Source organism: Pituophis catenifer, unplaced genomic scaffold (genome assembly GCF_029215685.1).
Source record: "Pituophis catenifer annectens isolate HBS135680 unplaced genomic scaffold, rPitCat1.0.hap2 SCAF_8, whole genome shotgun sequence".
Classification (NCBI taxonomy): Eukaryota; Metazoa; Chordata; class Lepidosauria; order Squamata; family Colubridae; genus Pituophis; species Pituophis catenifer.
Window position 1 is genome coordinate 56,769,224 of NW_027256888.1, and position 20,069 is coordinate 56,789,292.

Consider the following 20,069-nt stretch of genomic DNA (forward strand, 5'->3'; position numbering starts at 1 on the left):
ATGAAATACACATGTAGACTTTTAGATCAGAAGTAAAAAAAAAAATTAAGAAATCTGAAGATAAAATTTTCAGAAGCCACTTCGTAACAGCCAGAGCACAGAACAACCAAACTTCAGGATCCCAAAGTTCATCTTGAACTATCTTCTGCTCTGAAACAGCACAAGGAGTCCCTACATATCTAACAAAATGTTGATCTTTCTCATTTTGTTTTCAATAGATGCTGTGAAGTGGGTTTCAGCTTTCCCGGTAGCCTTCTCTGACCTCCCAGATACTCTCGAGATTTGTCAACAACAGTTAAGCATTTGTGACTTGTAGAGCTCAGCTCATTTAGTATTTTTAACACTCTCTTAACTTATTAAACAGGTACACATCCCACATGTAAGCCCTGCGCATGAACTCAAAATAAACATTCTCCAAATTAAATTTTTAGTTTAATGTGTTCTTTTTGTTTAGAAAAGCAAGGGAGAAAAAATGTCAGGTCGTGGGTGACCACGTGGACAAAGCAATACAGTTTTCTTGAGTTTAGAGGTGGTTTGTCTTCTTTCAGTAAATTTTTCAACTTCACACACTAAGCCCCAAAGATCTCTGGGGAAAAAGATATCCACAGGAGGAGTCAAAAATCAGGACGGCAGGATGCAACCACATGATTGAAGTTCCATTCCCTTTTCTTAAATGTGTTGTATGCTCATAAAAGGAGGCTTATACCAATATAAGACACTGGGGTGCAACTTTACTGTATTTTAATGGAATAGAAATTACTGTAAAAAGATAATATATGGTTTCTGCCACTATTGCTATGATACAGGGGTGCTTCAGGCTTCACTTAACTATTGCATTGCTCTTGGGAACATAAGAATTCTGAATTCTTATGAAGCTGCATGTACAAAATATTTTGTCATTTGCAGTGAGGGCAGATATAACATCTTCTTGCCAATGGACTATAAGTGAGCTAATGTTTTGTCCACCATATACCATTATCAGGTTCTTATTCAATACTTACCTATTATACTTTTAAGTGAAACATTTGTAGGAACATAAAAGAATGATGCATGGTTTGAATCACAGGATTGATTAGAGCAATTAGAATTAAACTTAGGGGGAAATGGTAACTATTTATTACATTTATAGGCGGCCCATCTCACTATCCAGCAACTCTATACCTGAAATCCAACATTTGAAAATCTAAATGTTAAATAGTTAATTAAATAGTACTTGGATGAGAGGGTTTAAAACGGGTGGATTCCACTTACCTTTACTACTGGTTCGCAGTGGGATTGCGTATGCGCACGAGCAAAGCAAGCGCACATATGCGCTCTTCTGTGCATGCGCAGATCACCCATGATGATGTCATGGGTGGGCGGAGCCTCCTGCCGGTTTTACTACCAGTTCTATAGAACTGGACAGAACCGGGAGCAACCTACCATTGGTCTAAAAGCTGTAAGCTAGACTGGGGATTTGAAAATAAAACCCCAGAAGAAAGCAATGGTTATCCATGTCTGTATTGTCACTAAGAAAATAGCATGGGCATGTCTGTGAAGCTCAATTCAAAGGATACTTTATCTTAACAAATGCAAAAATGAACTTCTATTAACTGTGATAACTTTTTTCTGCATCTATTATGAAATATATATTTCCTTTCTGACAGCAAAAAAATATATCTGTACAAATGTAGTGTTGGCACATTGTTTTGAATTTTTACATTTTACAGAATAGAAATCCAATTTCATAGACAAAGTTGGAATGGACTTTAGACATCATATTGTTTATCCCCCTGCTCCGTGCAAAATCTGCTAGGCACCTTGACAGATGATCACCCAAAATCTACTAGGGCATCTCTGACAGATGATCAGCCAGTCTCTGAAAACATCTTGTGAAAGAGAACTTGGCACTTTATATGGCAGCCTGTTCTGCTGGTTGACAGCTCATGCCCTCAGAAATTGTTGAAATCTATCCTGAGCCTATTTCCTTATAGCAATGGCTATAGCACTTAGACTCATATACCGCTTCATAGTGCTTTACAGCCCTCTCTAAGTGGTTTACAGAGTCAGAATATTGCCTCAACAATCCTCATTATACTGACCTCGGGAAAAATGGAAGGCTGAGTCAACCTTGAACTGGTCAGGATCGAACTTCTGACAGTAGGCAGAATTAGCCTGCAATACTGCACTCTAACCACTGCACCACCACAGCTCAAGTCAACTGCTTGCCCTCTGGAATAACAAAGGATAAATCCACTTCTTCTTCTATAATACGTATCAGTCTTTCAGGTACTAAAAACCACTACAGTTTCCAGCATTTCTTCTATAGTCTAACTATGACCTGATTCTTTAAACATTCTTCATATAGCTTGATATCTAGACCTCATTATTCTGGTAACCCTTCTGAATTTGTTCAGTCTTTTTTTAATAACTGCAATAAACAGTATTGATAAAGGAAAACCAACTAGGACAGAATAGGGTGGAACAATTATTTTCTGTTACGTGGACTTGCAGCTTTTGTTAATGGACTACAAGATAGCATTTCTCTTTATACCAGCTAAATCATATTACTGTTCCTTTTAGAGTGCCACTACCATTCCATTGTACTTTTCATTTTCCCTATCTAGATATTGAACTTTATGGTTTTTTTCCTGTTAAATTCGTTTCCTATTAATTTCAGCCCTACACTCAAGTCTATCTAGGACCTTTTGAATCTTCTCTTCCCCCTTTAAAATATTAGTCAAATAACTCTACCTTAATAACATCTGTATACTTGATCAATATTTCTTCCTCATCCAAGTCATTGATAAAAATGTTGAACTGCACAAAGGACTAAGACAGAGCCACATTGCACCCGGGTCAATACGCTCTCCAATCTGAAATGAACATTAAATGCACTGCTTGGATTCATTCACTCAATGAGTTATGAGTTCATCTAACAGTAGTATCATGTAGACCAAATTTTGCCACTTTATTAAGAAGAATATTCCAAGAGATTTTATTTAAAGCATTGGTATGGCCATATATATTATGTCTACAGCATTCCCTGATCTACTAAACTAGTAACTTCATCCAAGAATATAGGTTAATTAGTATGACTTATTTGCAAGAAACCTCTTGTGAGTTCTGCTAATTGTAGCATGCATAGCAAACACCAGCATGTTTGCTCCATGCAGATATGAAACTGATAGTTTTGTTGTTTCCTGGGTCATTCTCCTTCAGTTCTTGAAAATGAAGATATTTGGTCTTCTTTATTCTTCTAGAACTCTGCCAGCCCTACAGGAGATCCTAAAGATTTATGAGAGTGATTCTACTAGCACTTTGTTATTGTAGCGTATAATGTGTGGCTCTGGAAATTTGAATTTGCTTAAATTAGTCAAGTTCTTTCTTACCCTCTTCTTTTCTTTCCTCAATTATAGTTCTCTCTTCTTCCTAATGAATAACAATGAGAAAAGATACAAAAACAGCAGCTACAAATGTCCACCTTCTCACCACATTTGCTTTTGAACTGATGTGTACAGGGCTCCCTTTCCCTAAAAGTTATACAAAACTTTTTCATAGTTTTCTGAATTTCTCACAAGACTCAGCTCATTCCAGGTTTTAGTTTTTCTGACACATGTTCTACTTTTGCTGGAACCTGCCTTGCATTCTTTGGTTATGTGCTGCTTATTGCGTTTCCTATGTATACATATTCCTTTTTTTCCCCCTTTTCATTATTTCATAGAGCTCTGCTTATATATTCTTTTCAGATTTCTCCCATCTGGCCAAAATGCAGTTCCAGCAACAATGCAGGACTGTGATAGAGGAGAAGTAGCAGAATGGCAAATATCCTTTTGAAGAGCCCCAAAGGCTGGGAACTAGATTTAGAATATGAAGATCAGTGTCCCAAATATGTTGCCTGAGGATCCTTGTGGTATTCTCAAAGCTTAAAGGGCAAAGGCTGTCCAACTAAAGTCTTAGGGAGTAAAACTTGCCAAAAACCTTTATCCCTTGATATCATGATGTCAAGAAAATAGAATTCCTTGTTCTTTCTTCAACTTTCTAAGAAATGTTGTTGGAGAGAGGGGGAGAAATTGATAGTTTTCTGTTTCTTGGCAGAGTTAGATCACAGGCAGAAGTCAAGATTTTATATTTGTGTTTTATTTAGAATATGTATTGTACTTAAAGATTCCAGGGTGATTCACAATAATCCAATAAATAAAAATGTACCATTAGTTGCTTTCTACAAACTGTATTTCTGCAAGTAAAACTAGTTTAAGCTAGCATGTTGTTCAAATCAAGAAAATTTGTTTAATTAATCAAAGTATGATTTTAAATATAGTTCATTGTTTTAAACAACCTGGGTATAGTAATAGATGCTGTACATGTTTGCATTGTGTCATGGGTTAGGTGCATCCTTTTAATTGAAATACTGAGCAGTGAAGAGAATGCTTGGAGTTGTAATCCAAACAAATCTGCCAGGGGATCATTTTTGGGAAGTTGACAATAGACAGCCAGTTGCATTGAACGGCCCTGGATTCTGAAAAGTTACTATTACAAGATGATTCAAAAATGGCAGATGTGAGATTAAATTATTCAAAATAAAATCCCTTTTGGCTATACTCAAATGTTATATTCAGTCCTAGTTTTTTTAATAAATCATAGTTAGCTAGCTTTCTAAACAAATTCAGAATATTTGCATTTTACATAACATAGAATAAAAACACATTAACAGTAGCCATTGTCTTAATGGTACTAAGGTAAAGGTTTCCCTCTCACATACGTGCTAGTCGTTCCCGACTCTAGGGGGCGGTGCTTATCTCTGTTTCTAAGCCAAAAAGCCAGCGCTATCTGATGACGATTCCATGGTCATGTGTCCGGCATGACTAAACACCAAAGGTGCATGGAATGCTGTTACCTTCCCACTAAGGTGGTCCCTATTTTTCTACTTGCATTTTTACGTGCTTTCGAACTGCTAGGTTGGCAGAAGCTGGGACAAGTAACGGGAGCTCACTCTGTTACGCGGCGCAAGGGATTCGAACCGCTGAACTTCCAACCTTTCTGATCAACAAGCTTAGCATCTTAACCACTGAGCCACTGCGTCCCCTTAATGGTACTAAACCTTCCTCCAAAGAATCATTTCAGTAGTATTTTCCTAACCAGAACTCCATTTTTCTTTTTTTTTTTTAGTTGCCCAAAATTATAGTAAATTTATTTGTCAAAAATGGAAAAATGCTGCTGTTAGAAACTATTATAAAATATAATTAATTGTACTGATAGTGATTTATTGGAAATATTCAGATGTTGCTTATACACTAGATTCAGGAAATCATCTGCAAACAGGAAGATCATCAAATTGAGGCATGGTTTACAAGCTAGTCTTCTGACAAAGTATGTCAATAGTCAAGATTCAAAATGATATATAACATTTACTAGGTACTTTGCATGTTTCTGATCTTACAATTTCTCTTTTTTTAAAAAAAATCTTTATTTACATTTTTCATTAAAAAAAGGAAGACAACACACCATATAAATAACATACAGAACAACACAACAAAAAACAAGCATACATACTCCATTTCTATTGCTTTAGTTGTCCGTGGGCAGTAAAGATTTAGCACACAAATAGCCCAGGGGTGGGTTCTACTTACCTTTACTACCGGTTCGCAATGGGGGTGTGCAATGGGGATGCGCACGCACACGAGCATACACAGAAGCTTCATGATCACGTCGGGGTCAGTGGGTGGAGCCTCCCGCCGGTTTTACTATCGGTTCTACAGAACCGGTCCGAACCGTTTCCACACACTGCATGCTTTCTAAATCTCTTTCCCAAAATTCTCTTTCAAAGCAGTTATTAATTGAGACCAAATCTCACATGAAGACAATGAAAGGAGAAAAAAGAAAGGTCAAGATGAAATAAAGCACAAATTCTTAGTGAAAACATTGGCTGAAAATGGCAGGGAGAAAACATCAGCCAGGAACAGAACTTGTACAATAGTCTGTTTCAAATCAGTCTTCTATGTACACCTATAGACCGGTTGTAATAGAAAAGTCTTCCTCTGTAAGGAGTTGGCCTCTGGCTCAAGTTTGTCTAATGATCACTTTGTACAAGAGTAGCCTGTATATTTCAAGTGCATTTATATTATGGATGTTTAAGTATAATTGAGTAAAAAGTGTGGAATGCCAAGAATGTATCTTAATTAGAATTTAAATTGTTGCTCAACTGCCTTATTAGCAGGTATCAAAAGACACAATTAATCTTCACATTAGGCAATTTTAACCTGTTGAGTTTGTTTACTTTGGGGGAATTAAGTATTTTTCTCCTTCACATTCAAATCCTTACTTTTGAAATTTTTTTGCCTCTTTTTGCTTTCTTCTTGTAGAGTAATTGCCACTTTGCCCTAGTTATTCTTAAATGCTGGACAACTCAATGCCACAACTGGTTAAGGCAGGGGTGGGCAAATGTGGCTCTTTTACTACCTGTGGACTTCAACCCCCAGAATTCCTGAGACAGCTTGGCCAAGCTGTCTCAGGAATTCTGGGAGTTGAAGTCCACAGGTTGTAAAAGAGCCACATTTGCCCACCCCTGGGTTAAGGCATTTGGGAAGTTGAAAACCAACCCTGCTGGAGGCTAGAAAAAAAAGTGTTTTTTCCTGATGAAAGTATTTCTTGCTCTGTTTTCAAGAGTTATCTTTTTGAAGTACCATTAAAGAAAATTCAACAGCAGTAATAGATTCATCTCTGTCTTATATGCACAAATAAGAAGAGTGGATTCTGACCTTACAAAGAGGATGGGGGATTTATTTAATTTGTACCCAAATTGAGTCCAACTAAGTGCAAAATGGTTTATTATATCTGCACCCTCAACATCAGAAACTTTAATCCAGTATTATTGCTCCTTGTGTATATAGTCCCCGTTTGCTTGGGGTGGGTAACCATAGCCAATGTGACATGCTAATCATGGTTGATTGCTTTAGCATTAGTGATACAACCACAGAATATTAGGCTAGGTGAGATGGAAAACTTCTTAGATCGAGCGTTGATTCAGTTCAAATGACTCTACAACAAAGTTTCACGTGGATGTACAGTTTGATCTGTTTTTTTACAGTAGGTTCCTATGTTGCAATATATTGCATTATTAAGCCATAATGTAATACATTTAGATTTGACTTTATGTTGCGTTTACTTTTTTTGATTAGCCCTTGGGCCATATCAAAGTGTAATACGTGACTCTACCTATTATGAATTGTTGAACTCCCCATTATTTTAATTGATCAGCAACTGGCTTTACGTATTGTTGGAAGAAACATCCCTCTAGGTTCTGCTCCAAGTGGGGAAAACAGACACTGGAAACATGGAGACTGCTTGGAAAGATGGTTTAATGGTGGACAGGATCACATGGCTTGAGTTCCTGAACAGAAAAGGGGGCAGATACAGTAAATCCTCGGGTTTTTATGCTCTCTCTGGCTCTGCATTTCTTGGGGCCCCAAAAGAGTATCCTGATTGGTTGTCAGACTCCCAGGGGGTGGGGGCCTTGCTGGCTGATGGTCACATGTGCTTTCCAGGTCACATGTGGTGAGTTTCTGCTGCTATTGTGTAGAGGGCTAATCCCATCTTTGGCAATTCCTACTATGGCTCTGCCTGAAGGAGGCAGATCTTTGTTATGTAGAATAGACTGGCCCAGGCCTTAATGGCCCATTGACAAAGGGTGGGGGGCAGGAAGGTGGGAGCTGCTTTGTCTGTAAAATATGCTTCTCATATTTCTCATCCAGGGAAATATAATATTCTGCCTTTTTCATATTTCCTAAAATATTTCACTCTTCCAGGAAAGGGGTGGGTGCTAACTTCCTACAGTATCCCATTGAAGCAGTATTTTCACAAAATGCTAACCTTTAATAGCTGTTATTTGTGTTATTAAGCTGGTTCTGCAGGTAAATGAATCAAACCTTTTAGGCTTAATATTAGGCTAAAGCCTGTGGCAAAAACAAACTTCATTATACCTTGGCATAAAATGAGAATCCTGCCTATTGTCTATTACACAGTGTATTTGCATTGAACAGTGTCCCACTAACCAGACAGCTGTGCTTCAATTTAGCATGTGGTGCAAATCCAGAATCTTTTAATATTAACTAAAGGGCGTCACAGAAGGCTTGTTTTCCCACAGAGGCTTGATCTTTGCGGACTAGATTTTTTTTTTTTTTTTGTATCCCCACCCCCACCTCTTAGAGAAGGTTTAGATGAATGGCCACAAGAGGGATTTGAAGACATCCAGACTTTCTTAAAAGCTTTGAGGTTCCAAGCCTGCTCTTTGTCCCTGGCCCTTTTAAAGGTTGAATGATAAATTGTTCAAGGAATTCCTTCCTTGGTCTCACTTTATCCAACAGCATTTGCATATTATTCTCCCTTGATTATTATTAATTTTTTTGTACATAGCACTCAATGGTCCAGGAGCCCGGAGCCTGTGGGAGGGGGGGAAATATAAGATACTTAAGAAATTCCTAGGAACTTAGTCCTACTGCCTTGAATAAAAAAGTTTGATTCATCAGTTCCCTTAAAATATCAAAAAGGGGATTCCTCCTCCCTGTATCTGCAGGATTCACTTTCCTTTTTTTTTTTTTTTTTTGCACATCACAGGTCCAACAAAGGCAGGGTGTGCATAATGTGAAGGAATAAACCTTTCTGGTTTGGCTCTGGGACTATGTACAGGTAGTCCTCAACTTACGACCACAATGGGCCCCAAAATTTATGTTGCTAAGTAAGACATCGGTTGAGTTTTGCCCTGTTTTCCGACTTTTCTCGCCACGCTTATGAAGTGACTCCCTGCAGTTCTTAAATTAGTAACACAGTTGTTAAGTGAATCTGGTTTCCCCTTGACTTTGTCAGAAGGTCGCAAAGGGAGATCACATGACTGGGGGGATTCACGCAAAAGGGGATCACGTGACTGGGGGGGACACTGCAACCATCATAAATGTGAGTCAGTTGTCAAGCATCCAAATGCAAATCACGAGACCATGGGGATGCTGCAGCGGCCATTAGCATGAAACCTGGTCATAAGTCACTTTTTCCAGTGCCATCACTGATGCCGTTGTAACTTCGAACAGTCACTAAATCCGCTGTTGTAAATTGAGGACTACCTGTAGTACAGTTTCCCAAGAGAGTGTGAGCAGGAGAGCAGGTGCAGTACAATTCTCTGCACGTCCACTCGACGGTAAACTCTTTGGGGTTTAATGGGATTACTCTTCAAGCGTCAGTTGCTGCTGCTGCTGGTAGTGGTGGGAAAAGGCACTGCCCATGAGCCAGCCAGGGCTGATTCTGTACCTCCGAGCTCCGGGTTTCGTGGCCACAAGAACGGGGACGAAGGTAAAGGCCGGGACGGCCCTCTAAAAACACCCCCAAAGCGTGAGCGAAGGCGACGAGCTCTTCGCCTCTCCGCCTTAATTGCTACTTGGCGAGCAGGCTGGTGCTGCTACCTGAAACAGCCCCGCCTAAAGCTGCGCTTGCGCAGCGTCTCCGCCTTGTCCGGCTTAATCCTGGCAGCGAAAGAGGCGGCGGCGGCAGCGGTGGCGTCCGGAGGCTTGAGAAGTCCGCCTGCTCGGCGTCCGGACGCTGCGGGTTCGGCTCGCAGAGCCCCGGGTGGCAGGCAGGTAGGTCGATCCAAGTTCGCTCCTGGTTTTCCGGACTCGGATTTAGCGTTTCTCGACTCGGTTGTATATTGGAAGCGCAACTCCCCGATGTCTCTTATCTAGGCTACAGTTCCCACCAGGCGCAGCTGGAGCTGGCAGGGAGTCGCCGTCCTCCCAACCAGGTCGGAGGTTTGGGTCACACGGGCTGATGCGGGGAGGTCAGCGAAGACTTTAGACGTCCCTTCCCTTCCTCGCGCCCTGCACTGGGGTCCCCGGCCCGCAGCTCCTTCGCGTTTGCTTGGAGGGAAGGGAGGCTGGTTCGGAGAGACCCGCCAGCCGGCTTCCTCGGCATCCGATTTCCCTCTTTCTCCCCTCGCTTTGCCTGACGCCCCTTCCAGTAACAGGAACATCGCGCCCCTGCTCGGTGCTCAGTCTAGGCGTCGGGACTACTGTTCCCATCATCCGAGCTAGCAGGTGTACTAATCGGGCACTTTGAAAGGATGCCCCATGGTGTCGGGAGAGCCTGGTCTCGGGGAAAGCTAAACCATTGGGAGACCGGGAGGGTGGGGGAAGAGAGGAATGGAAGTGGATTTCGGGAGGAAGAAGGCGGCTGTGTGTTCGTTTCTAATGAAAAGGGATAGGAGGATCGTTGGCTCCGGTTAGATTTCTCTCTCCCCCCCATTAATTTAAGGGGGGGCATTAAATTAAGACAGATTCCCGTCAGTCCGGCATCCTATTGCATCTTTGCCTTTGTAATTATATTGAATTATATTGAACCGGGACTTATTCTCTGAAACTCGCCTTTTCCTTCACCTCTCCTTCAAATCTCTCTCTCTCTCTCTCTCCTTCTCTCTCCCTCCTTCTCTCTCCCTCCCTCCCTCTCTCTCTCCCTCCCTCTCTCTCTCTCCCTCCCTCCCTCTCCTTCTCTCTCTCTCTCTCTCCTTCTCTCTCCCTCCTTCCTTCTCTCCCTCCCTCTCTCCTTCTCTCTCCCTCCCTCTCTCTCTCTCTCTCTGTCGCTCTCTCTCACACACATACACACACACGTTTTCAGGCACACATTCACGACCTAAAAGCCGGCATCGGGGCACAAGTCCACTTCTCTCTCTTCGTTTTCTTTTTCGATGTGGCGGCTTCAGAAAGACTTGAATTCCCACAGAAGTTGCAGACCTGGAGCTTTGCCCAAGCGGTACATTATGGCTTGGACTAACTGGGCTGCCTCATTGTGAGGGAAGGGGCTGTGTCGGGCAAGGCTATAGCTTCTTCTCTCTCTCCCCCTCCCCCCCGGCCTCCCCGGGAGTAAGTAGAGAAGGGCCAAAATAAAGAGGAGGGCAGAATCGCCCTTCAGTCTCTCCTTTTCCCCTCACGTAATTCTAGGAGAAACGGGAGGCAAACGCGGAGTTCTGGATTGCTCGGCTGAAGCCGAAAGGCAGCCGTAGCTCCTCTCTTGCTCCTGGGAACTAAAAGCGGGGGTAGCGGGGCGGGAGAGGGGAGGTGAGTGCGAAAAAGCTTGAGGTGGGAGTCATTGGGTATCCCCGGATAGTTGGTCCCGGCCGCCCCGTCAGCTCTTTCCCTTGGACTGCGGGTGGAAACGGGGAAACGCCGCCTCCGATTACAAAGACTGGAGTAGAAGGAGCGATAACCTCCCGGCCGTCACAGCAAAACCCCCACCCCCACCCCCAGGGAGGTGTCGCAAGGTGCCCCGCGGGAGCCCCGAGCACTTTCGGCAGAGACGGAGAGAAGGGAGGCCGAGTCTCTGGTGGCAGCAGCCGCCAGAAGCAAGCGAGGCGCAGCCATGGAAACAATGGGCTTTCTTGGTGCAGGAGCTGCTCTGAGGGGGCCGGCCCGTGAGAGGGAAAGCCTTGCCTCGTGCCCCGCAGGAAGAAGCAAGCCGGGCAGGTGGGAGACAGGAAAGAGCGGGGGGGCTCCATTTGCTTCTAACAGGAGTGGTTAGGAAATGTCTCTTGCTGGAGGGTATCGTCTCCATGGGGAGGGGGGGAGGATGAAGAGACCCCCTTATCGCCACATCCACCATCTCTGCTGCTGTTTCTGCCACTGCAATCGACAGGCGGGTGGCTTTGGCGTCAGCATCTGTCTCTCTCCTGGTTGGGGGGGGGGAGGGAGACCATCTTCGCTGCAGCCCACAACGCCTCGCCCTTACGGTATCAAGAGGGAAGACTGCCTCTCTGATCTCACGTCGACTCTGGCTGTTAGCGAGCTTGTTATTTTTAATTGGCCTCCTCCCCACGTTTATTAGGATTTATCCAGAAACAAAGCAAGCAGCTTAAAATTAATAATAATAATAATAATAATAATAATAATAATAATAATAATAATAATAATAATAATAATAATAATAATATATTAAGAAGGTACTTGGTTGATACCTAGGATGCTGGCAGCAACCCATATCAACCATTAGCACCAGTCAATGGTATTTGTGATGCATTTTTGAATGTTCAGTTGACTGAGTTTCATGTTTTAATAATAATAATAATAATAATAATAATAATAATAATAATAATAATAATAATAATAATAATACAGTAATAAGCATCAGTTAGTGCCTAGGAGAGTAATAGAGGCGAGGGCATTTCACGTTGTCACCATTGATCTGAGACATATATGCAATGTACAGGGAATTTGTTCCTGCAGGATTCTCCTTACAGTTTTCTGGATGGGTTTAATCAAACAGACCTTAAATGTCAGGTACTTGCTAAAAAATCTTAAATTTCTAATTTCAGGTACTGTTAATCAAATGAGAACCGGAACAAACTTAGATTAGCTTCTTTTTTAAATGATCAGCTTGCTGTAGCGTAGGGGACAGCCCCCACTTGGGTGGTCTCCAAAGCAGAAGGCCGTTTTATTATTCCAAATTCACATGTGCCTACTCCCACACTTTTAAAAAACTTAGACAGCAAACCTCTTAAGCTTGGAAAATGAGGACTGGAAAAAAAGATATAGTTTTCATAATCTATAAAAAGTTTAAGGCTTTAAGAATACTTTAAAATTGCATTTTTGCTGTTAGTAGGGTATTAAGTTTAATTATCAAGATGTATTGTGCATGCTTGGTGTGATTGATAAAAAATGTTCAGTAACAACTTTTTCATGTTCTCATGAAATGTATCAAGCTTGTTCTAGATACTAAAATTTCTGCTGCCTGAATGGCTTAACACTGCTGTCCCTGGCAGACATTAATGGAACATAATTTAAATTCAGCCATAAAGGAAGAGAAATGGTTTGGCTTCTATCCAGTATTGACCATTCACTAGTTGAGACATAAGAGAGAGCGAGCCCAAAGTTTACAGTTGTAAGATGTGTGTCATTATGGCTATCAAGTTGTAACTCGAAAAACAACAGTGTGCCTATTCCAGTCTCCCTGTATATCCCTGCTTTATTTTCAGTTATGTTGGCTGATGTAAAAACAAGTACTATTTGGCAGAGAACCCAGTATTTTGATCTAAGGCCTGAAGAAATTGTAAATCTCAATAATGGATTGGATACCAGGGATGAATATTGTGATTACAAAGGAGAAGCAGTAAACTGCCACATTGCATATTCTGCATTAAAGGGGAAGCTAATTCTTAGAAATAATGTAGGTTTCCTAAAAGTATAAAAGGGATGTGTTTTTGTGTTCCAAATACAATAAACACCCATGTTTGCTTTTTAAGGAAAACAAAACAAAACAGCCTTTCAAATGCCTTCTACACTCCAGAATTTGCTGCTGTAGTATTTGTGGTTAGTTACTCAATCTCCCCTTTTTGTAGGGGAATTACTGTGTAGATCAGAGGTCCTCAAACTTGGCAGCTTTGAGACTTGTGGACTTCAACTCCCAGAATTCTCCAACCTCTGTTGTAGATATTAAAACATTATTGACATGCTTGTGGCATGTGTAAACTACTAGCATCACTGTTCTGATATAGAAACTTGTCTTAGAATGTGAATTCCAGTCAATTATATTTTTTTATCCATTGTGATGATATCTGTTATTTTATTATCATGGATGTGAGTGTGGATTTCTTAGAAACGCACTGTTTTTAGATATGACTGGATTTTTATAGTGTTAATTGTAAATTACTTGAATTTCTGAAAATTTCAAGTAGTTAAACCATAGTAGCTACTGTATCATTTATATTTAGAAATATCTCTGCTTGCCTGTGGATCCCTGGTGGGCTTATTTTTGGAGATCCGAGGTGAATTTACACATCAGCTATTATTCTTGTGATGGTATTTCTTTAGATATTTCTGATATTGTTTCTTCACCTTTCCGTTAGATTCACATTTTCACATTCTCGAGAAAACATCAGGATGTGGAAAGGGCTGACTGTGTACTTCTGGTACACACATAAAAAGATCTGTACCTCTCAATTCCTCTCTAGGACTTTATACTGACACATCTACTTTTCTATGTAAAGTAATTCTCAGTTTTAGTTTGTGCACAACACAGGTGCATAGCTTATTTATACAATGGTATTGTGAGAGTATGCCTTAGGCATACACATTTATTCATTCACACCCTTTCTTGTGAATCAGGGTCTATCGGCAGCTCAGTACCGCACCCCATCCATACCCTGTGTAACTTGAACACCAGGATTGTGTGGGAACCGGCCCTAAGACCTCTTCAGATTAAAACTCTAGTTTCCTTCAGACTAGTTGTTCAGGATGTAATCCCACATCCAGCAAAATGTGTGGTAATAGCCTCCAGTTTTATTCTTGCACTCGGTTATAAACTGGAGACATCTGCCGAAGCAAATTGAGCAATAGCTTTTCAGACACTCGTGTGATATGACTTGTTTTAATAAGAAGGGACTGTGTGTGAATATGCCTTAAGGTTAGCTCTTGGACAGAAGACAGCAACCCAGAAAGCCCATTTAATTTCTTCCCCAATTGTTAGGTTTCCATCCATTGCCAAGGTGAAGTGTACACCCTTGCTTGAAGCAGAGGCAATAAGGGAGTAGATAGCTGAGGGGGAAGCTACAACGAACAACAGAAGTTTCTTTCTCAAAGAAACCTGTCCAACATAAAATTGACCTGAATTGAACTATAGTCCAAATAAAATTTGGAATTCTACTGATCTGATGGTGTTAAAACTATTCAATTCTTCCTTTTCCTATAAATAGGTATCTTAGTCTTTAAAATGGGTAACTAAACCTTCACATTTTATGTGAGAGGCAACGATACTCATCCCCAAATTTTTATTGAGATTTTAATCTAGAGAGCTAAATTAAAAAATATATAATTTTGCTTAAAATTTGAAACATGCAAAACATGAAGCTGGCGTGATTTAGGGCTCTAAAACTGGAAACATTAAACAAAGTTTAGTAATATTGATATTCAATCCCAGTGTTTGGATATTACATTATCATTGCTTAGAATTCTGACTAATTATCATTAGTAATCTTGATAGTCCATGTAAGATTAAGTTATATATTCTAATTCACTGCTCTTTTGATGGCCATGTGTCATCATCAGCCATTCAGTCATGTCTGACCCTCGGCCACTCTATGAATCAGCACTCTCCATGCTGCTCTGTCTCACACTGCCTCCTTCAGATCTCACATGGTCATCCTGGTGTCATCCTTTATAGTGTCCAGCCAGAGGGTACTAGGGCAGCCCCTTCTTCTTTTTTCCACTGATCACTCCCAGCATGATTGACTTTTCGAGTGAGACGGTTCTCATGACATGACCAAAGTGTGGTAGTCTCTGTTTGGCGATTTTGGCTTTAACTGATATTTTTGGTGAGGTTCGGTCTAGGACTTCTTTGTTATTTTTGCAGTCCATGGGATGTGTAATAGTCATCTCCAGCACCACAGTTCAAAGGCTTCTGGAAAAAAGAGGACAAAACGTTTCTGGAAAATCATCATTTGTTTGAGCAGGTGTCTGATTAACCATTTTCTGAAGGGGAATGCTGTCTTAAATGGTCTTGGGTTTATGTACCTTGATTCTTATTCAGCATAAATGGTGATGGACCTTGCTGAATCTCTGTAAGCCATGGAGCCTCTATCAATTGGAACAAATTTCTTGGTGCAAAACTAGATGTGTTCATTCACACCTGAGATCTTTCTGAAATGTTTTAATTCTGCAGTTAATATACAAAGAAAAAGGGTGATAGTGACAAGGCATTTTCCTGTCAGTTGTACTTTTTTCCAGTAGCAGTTAAGATCCCTTGGTGTGGTTTTCCTCTTTGCACGTATCCTTTCTTATCTCCTAGATGGGGAAGTGTATTATTATAGGTGCTACCTTTGGCTCTGTCTATCTTCTCTTATTGTGTGCTTAATTTTTCTTAAGTTCTCTAATTTCTCTACACAGCTTTCCCAAACTCGGGACTTTGCACTTGGTTGGTCTTTGGCTCCTGTCCCCTCAAACAACATGGCTGTTTCTGATTCAGTTATTATAAAACAGATTACCTGTCAATCCTGAGAGCATCAACCTGAGACATGGTTGCTGTAGGCACAAAGTGACAATGACTTCATCAGAATCTATTCACTGTTGTATTAATTGCTTCTCATTTCACTTAATTCAGGACAACTTGCATGTATAAAATGAAGTTGGTAATGTTCACTTATCTTGCTTCACCCTTCTTGAAGCGATTCTGCTAAAACAACTGTTCCATATCTCTTGTTTTCCTTACACGTCTACTCACTGTCCCCATCAGGGTAATGCAAGAATGTATTAATCACTTCCTTTTGAGCCACTCATTGCCTGCTTTCTTAACTGATGGCTAGAAGAGAGACCAGCTTGTAGCATTCATGTTTACCTTGGATATAAGTGGCAATTTGGGATTACTGAGCTTTTGTGAATGTTATGCATGTACATGGTGCATTTAGAATTGTCACTTCCTAAGAAACATCTTCAGTGTTTTAAAACTGGTTGGTCCAGTGCACAAGAACTTCACATATACAGTTTTTCCTTTAGTAAGAAAATATATTTCAAATTAGATGTATTATTCTGAGCGCAGGTTTATCGTTTCCTGAATAAGCTGTCAAACATGCTTTGTTTTTTTTAAAAAAGGTTTGTGATTAATTCAGTAGCCAACTGGATCATAAACACCCAGTTTAGGTAAATATTGCATTGTAAATTATATTCTGGAATTGGCATTTATCTTGCTGTTAATTGCCAAATTAATTGATCGATTGATACAAATCTGGAAGTTCACCTACATATTGCTGTGCAAAAAAAAAAGTAGTTATTAATTTTCCTCTGCAACTAAAGTTCTTTAATATTTTTATAATGCTGAAAACCAATTTGCTTATAATAAGAGAAAATACTGTTTTTTGAATTGCTTAATCAACATCAATCCATAAATAATGTCAATCTGCCACACTTTGGATAGTACTGTTCCTTCTCATGAAGACATTTAAACATTTCCATTTTCAAGAATAGTATTTGAAAGCTTACTAGTCTTTGTATTTCTTTAACAAAGAGCTATATTGTTCTAACAATACAATTTAGTTGTATAATTTTCTCTGTCAGATTCCGTCACTGACTATCTCCCTTTCTGTGTTGCAATAGCTGCAGTTTTTTTTTTGTTCAGCCCAATATGAATTTAATTGTAAGCTTTAAACCTCTTCCTCAGGCATAATATATATAATATATTCCATATTTCATTATATCTTGGACTTGAATGTTGGCTTTAATACCATAGGATATGGACTCTAGCTGTATTTTATTTCTTCCATATCATATTCCACTAAACTTCAAACAAATTTCTTTTTTAAAAAATGTTTTGTTCATCCTATATTGTGAACCACCCAGAGTTGTGTTTTAAGATAGGTTGTCATACAAATCTTTTGAATGAATGAATGAACCAACTAATGAATGTTGATTTCAAGCTCCATAATCCTTTAGCCAATATCAGTTTGGAGAAAGCGCCCATATCATGTTTACTTTTACATGAAGTTTTCCTTCAGAAAAACAAAACGAATAGTGAAACTTGCAGAGGAAAAAGAAAAGAAAGAAATTGCTGTGATAATTTTTGATACTGATAGAAAAAGAGAAATGTATTAAAAAGATCTATAAGGCAGCATTATAGGATTGTGAAATAAAATTATTCTTGTGGTAGAAGAAATTTGAATGAGTAATTAATTTGATTTGTTATTGTCCCAATCTCGGTATCTGCCAATAATAAAGCCAAAGGCCAATAAAGAACAAATGATTGAATAGAAGAGTTAGCAAGAGAGAGCAATATGGGTTTCTTTCAATTACGTCAAAATGTGTGTCTTTTAGCTGGGATTAATGCTTAAATTTTTACATGTTTCTCTTAATCTTTAATAGAAGTGTATCTTGAAGCCTTGACTTACAACTTTATGGTGTGTGTATAAATTATGTAGTATCCATAATTCTGTATGTGTCACAATATATTATAGCAAGAAAAAGCTCAGCTGTATCCAATATGTATAAATCTTTACTTTGCTAAAATCTCAGAGCACTTATAAAATGTATTAGACTTTATGGAATACTGAAACTGATCAAAGTTCCTACATGCCTCGTTCCTAAATTGGCTATATAATTTGATATTGTAGTATTAGGCTTCAATCCTAAACTCTCACTTTCTTAATCTTTTCTTTTTACAATATACTGAGAGCAGAAATGGTATCTTGTCTTTTAAAATATGATTGGTTAATATATTCCACGCATATATTGACGCCTATTTTTTCCTAAATATTTTTTTGCGTACTATTTTAAAATTTTGAGATTTTTTTTTAATGCTTTGTTATATTGTTTACAAACAGCCTTGTAATTTAGATCTGCCAGTTATAAGACTTTTTTTCTATTAATCATTTGAATCCAGCTAGGCTTTGCTGGATTCTTTTTAAAAGAACATCTGTTCACTTAGGGCAGGGGTGTGAAACTCAAGGCCCACGGGCTGAATCTGACCTGCGGGGTGCTTAGATCTGGCCCGCGGGGCCGCCCTGGAAACAGCGAAGAACTAGCCTGCAGTGATACTTCTGCCAGCGAAAATGGACTCCGAGCTCTGTTTTTGCTGGCATAGAGCTGTAGGATGTTGAGCTGGCCCACCCTGTGGGCCATGCCCACTCAGCCCCTGAGGTCAAACACAACCTGGATGTGGCCCTTAATGAAATCGAGTTTGACTTAGATTTTGAAAACTGTATTTCAAAAACTGATATCTAAAATAGTTGCTGTCTATGTTGTATTTATTTATTGATAATAAAAATGCAATTATACAGTGGCTCTTCTAGCTTTTAAAATACCTATCATCCCAGTATGGGATAATCTGGACATACTGGTTTGACTATGTAAATATTTAGCTTTGCACATTTGCATAGTTATGCATCTTCTCCTTTCCTTTTATATGTTTATACTTGTTACAATACTAACCCAAGGAGTCCAACTTAAAGTATCAATCTGTAATGCAACCCCCCAAAATGATGTTCTGATATATTTGGTAAACAAATTTAGTGTATATTTTCAAATTCTGTAATATAGATGAGAGTAATCAAATGTTCTGAGACCTTTGATGTAAAACTAAACTGAATTTGAGGTATTTATCAGGAATATAAAAATTGCTTCAATTATGATATTTAATGTTCAAGTTCCACAAAAGATGATAAAAAGTTTACATTAATTTAGTGACTACTATTTATGGTACTGCACATACGCACAGAAGAAATGCTTAAAGATAATTTTTGTATTCCACACAACTATCAGTCTGGAAAAAATATATGACCGAATCAGGTGTGGGTTCCACTTACCTTTACTACCGGTTCGCAACGGTTGTGATGGTTGTGATTAAAATCAATATATTGGGTTTACACAGCATGCTTATTAATAATAAACATACTGTGTCATCACAATATATAGTAAACTGATTTTAATCTAGAATGCTCACATTTGATTTTTCTATTCTGATATACGATATAAAATATATCAAAGAGCAGGTAGTGAATTAATTTATCAAATGTAGAGAATGTATTGGTGGTGTACGTGTATAATTGTCCCCCAATAAATACAGTTCAAAAAAGCTTGGCATAAAAGTCAAAGTAAACCAAAATAATAAAAAATAAGTTCCTTGGTACCATGCAAGGAGAAGGTAGAATTGTGTGTGGTATCACTGAAATATTGCTTAGCCATTAAAGTGAAAGAATATAGGTCCACAATAAGTCAGAATTATTTATAATATACTGTAGTTTAACAAGCTATACCAAGGTGGCTATTGTTTTCTTTTGTCACTAAGTTCCTATAGCAAACTTTTGAGAAGCAGTTGAGTGAATTTTAATTGTGTAAGCTACTCAGAACCATATGCAAGTCAGATGGGGGGAGAGGGCTGTATAAATCCAATAAATTGAATGTGTCATCAAGTACTTTTTGACTCCTAGTGCACATAGTGCATAAAATTGAATTGAATTGAAGGGTAGAAATTAAAAATAGCACAAGATAATAAGTAAAGCATGCGTTGCTATCTGTGTTTCCCTGAAAATAAGGCCCTGTCTTATATTTTTTTGAACCCTGAAATAAGTGCTTGGCCTTATT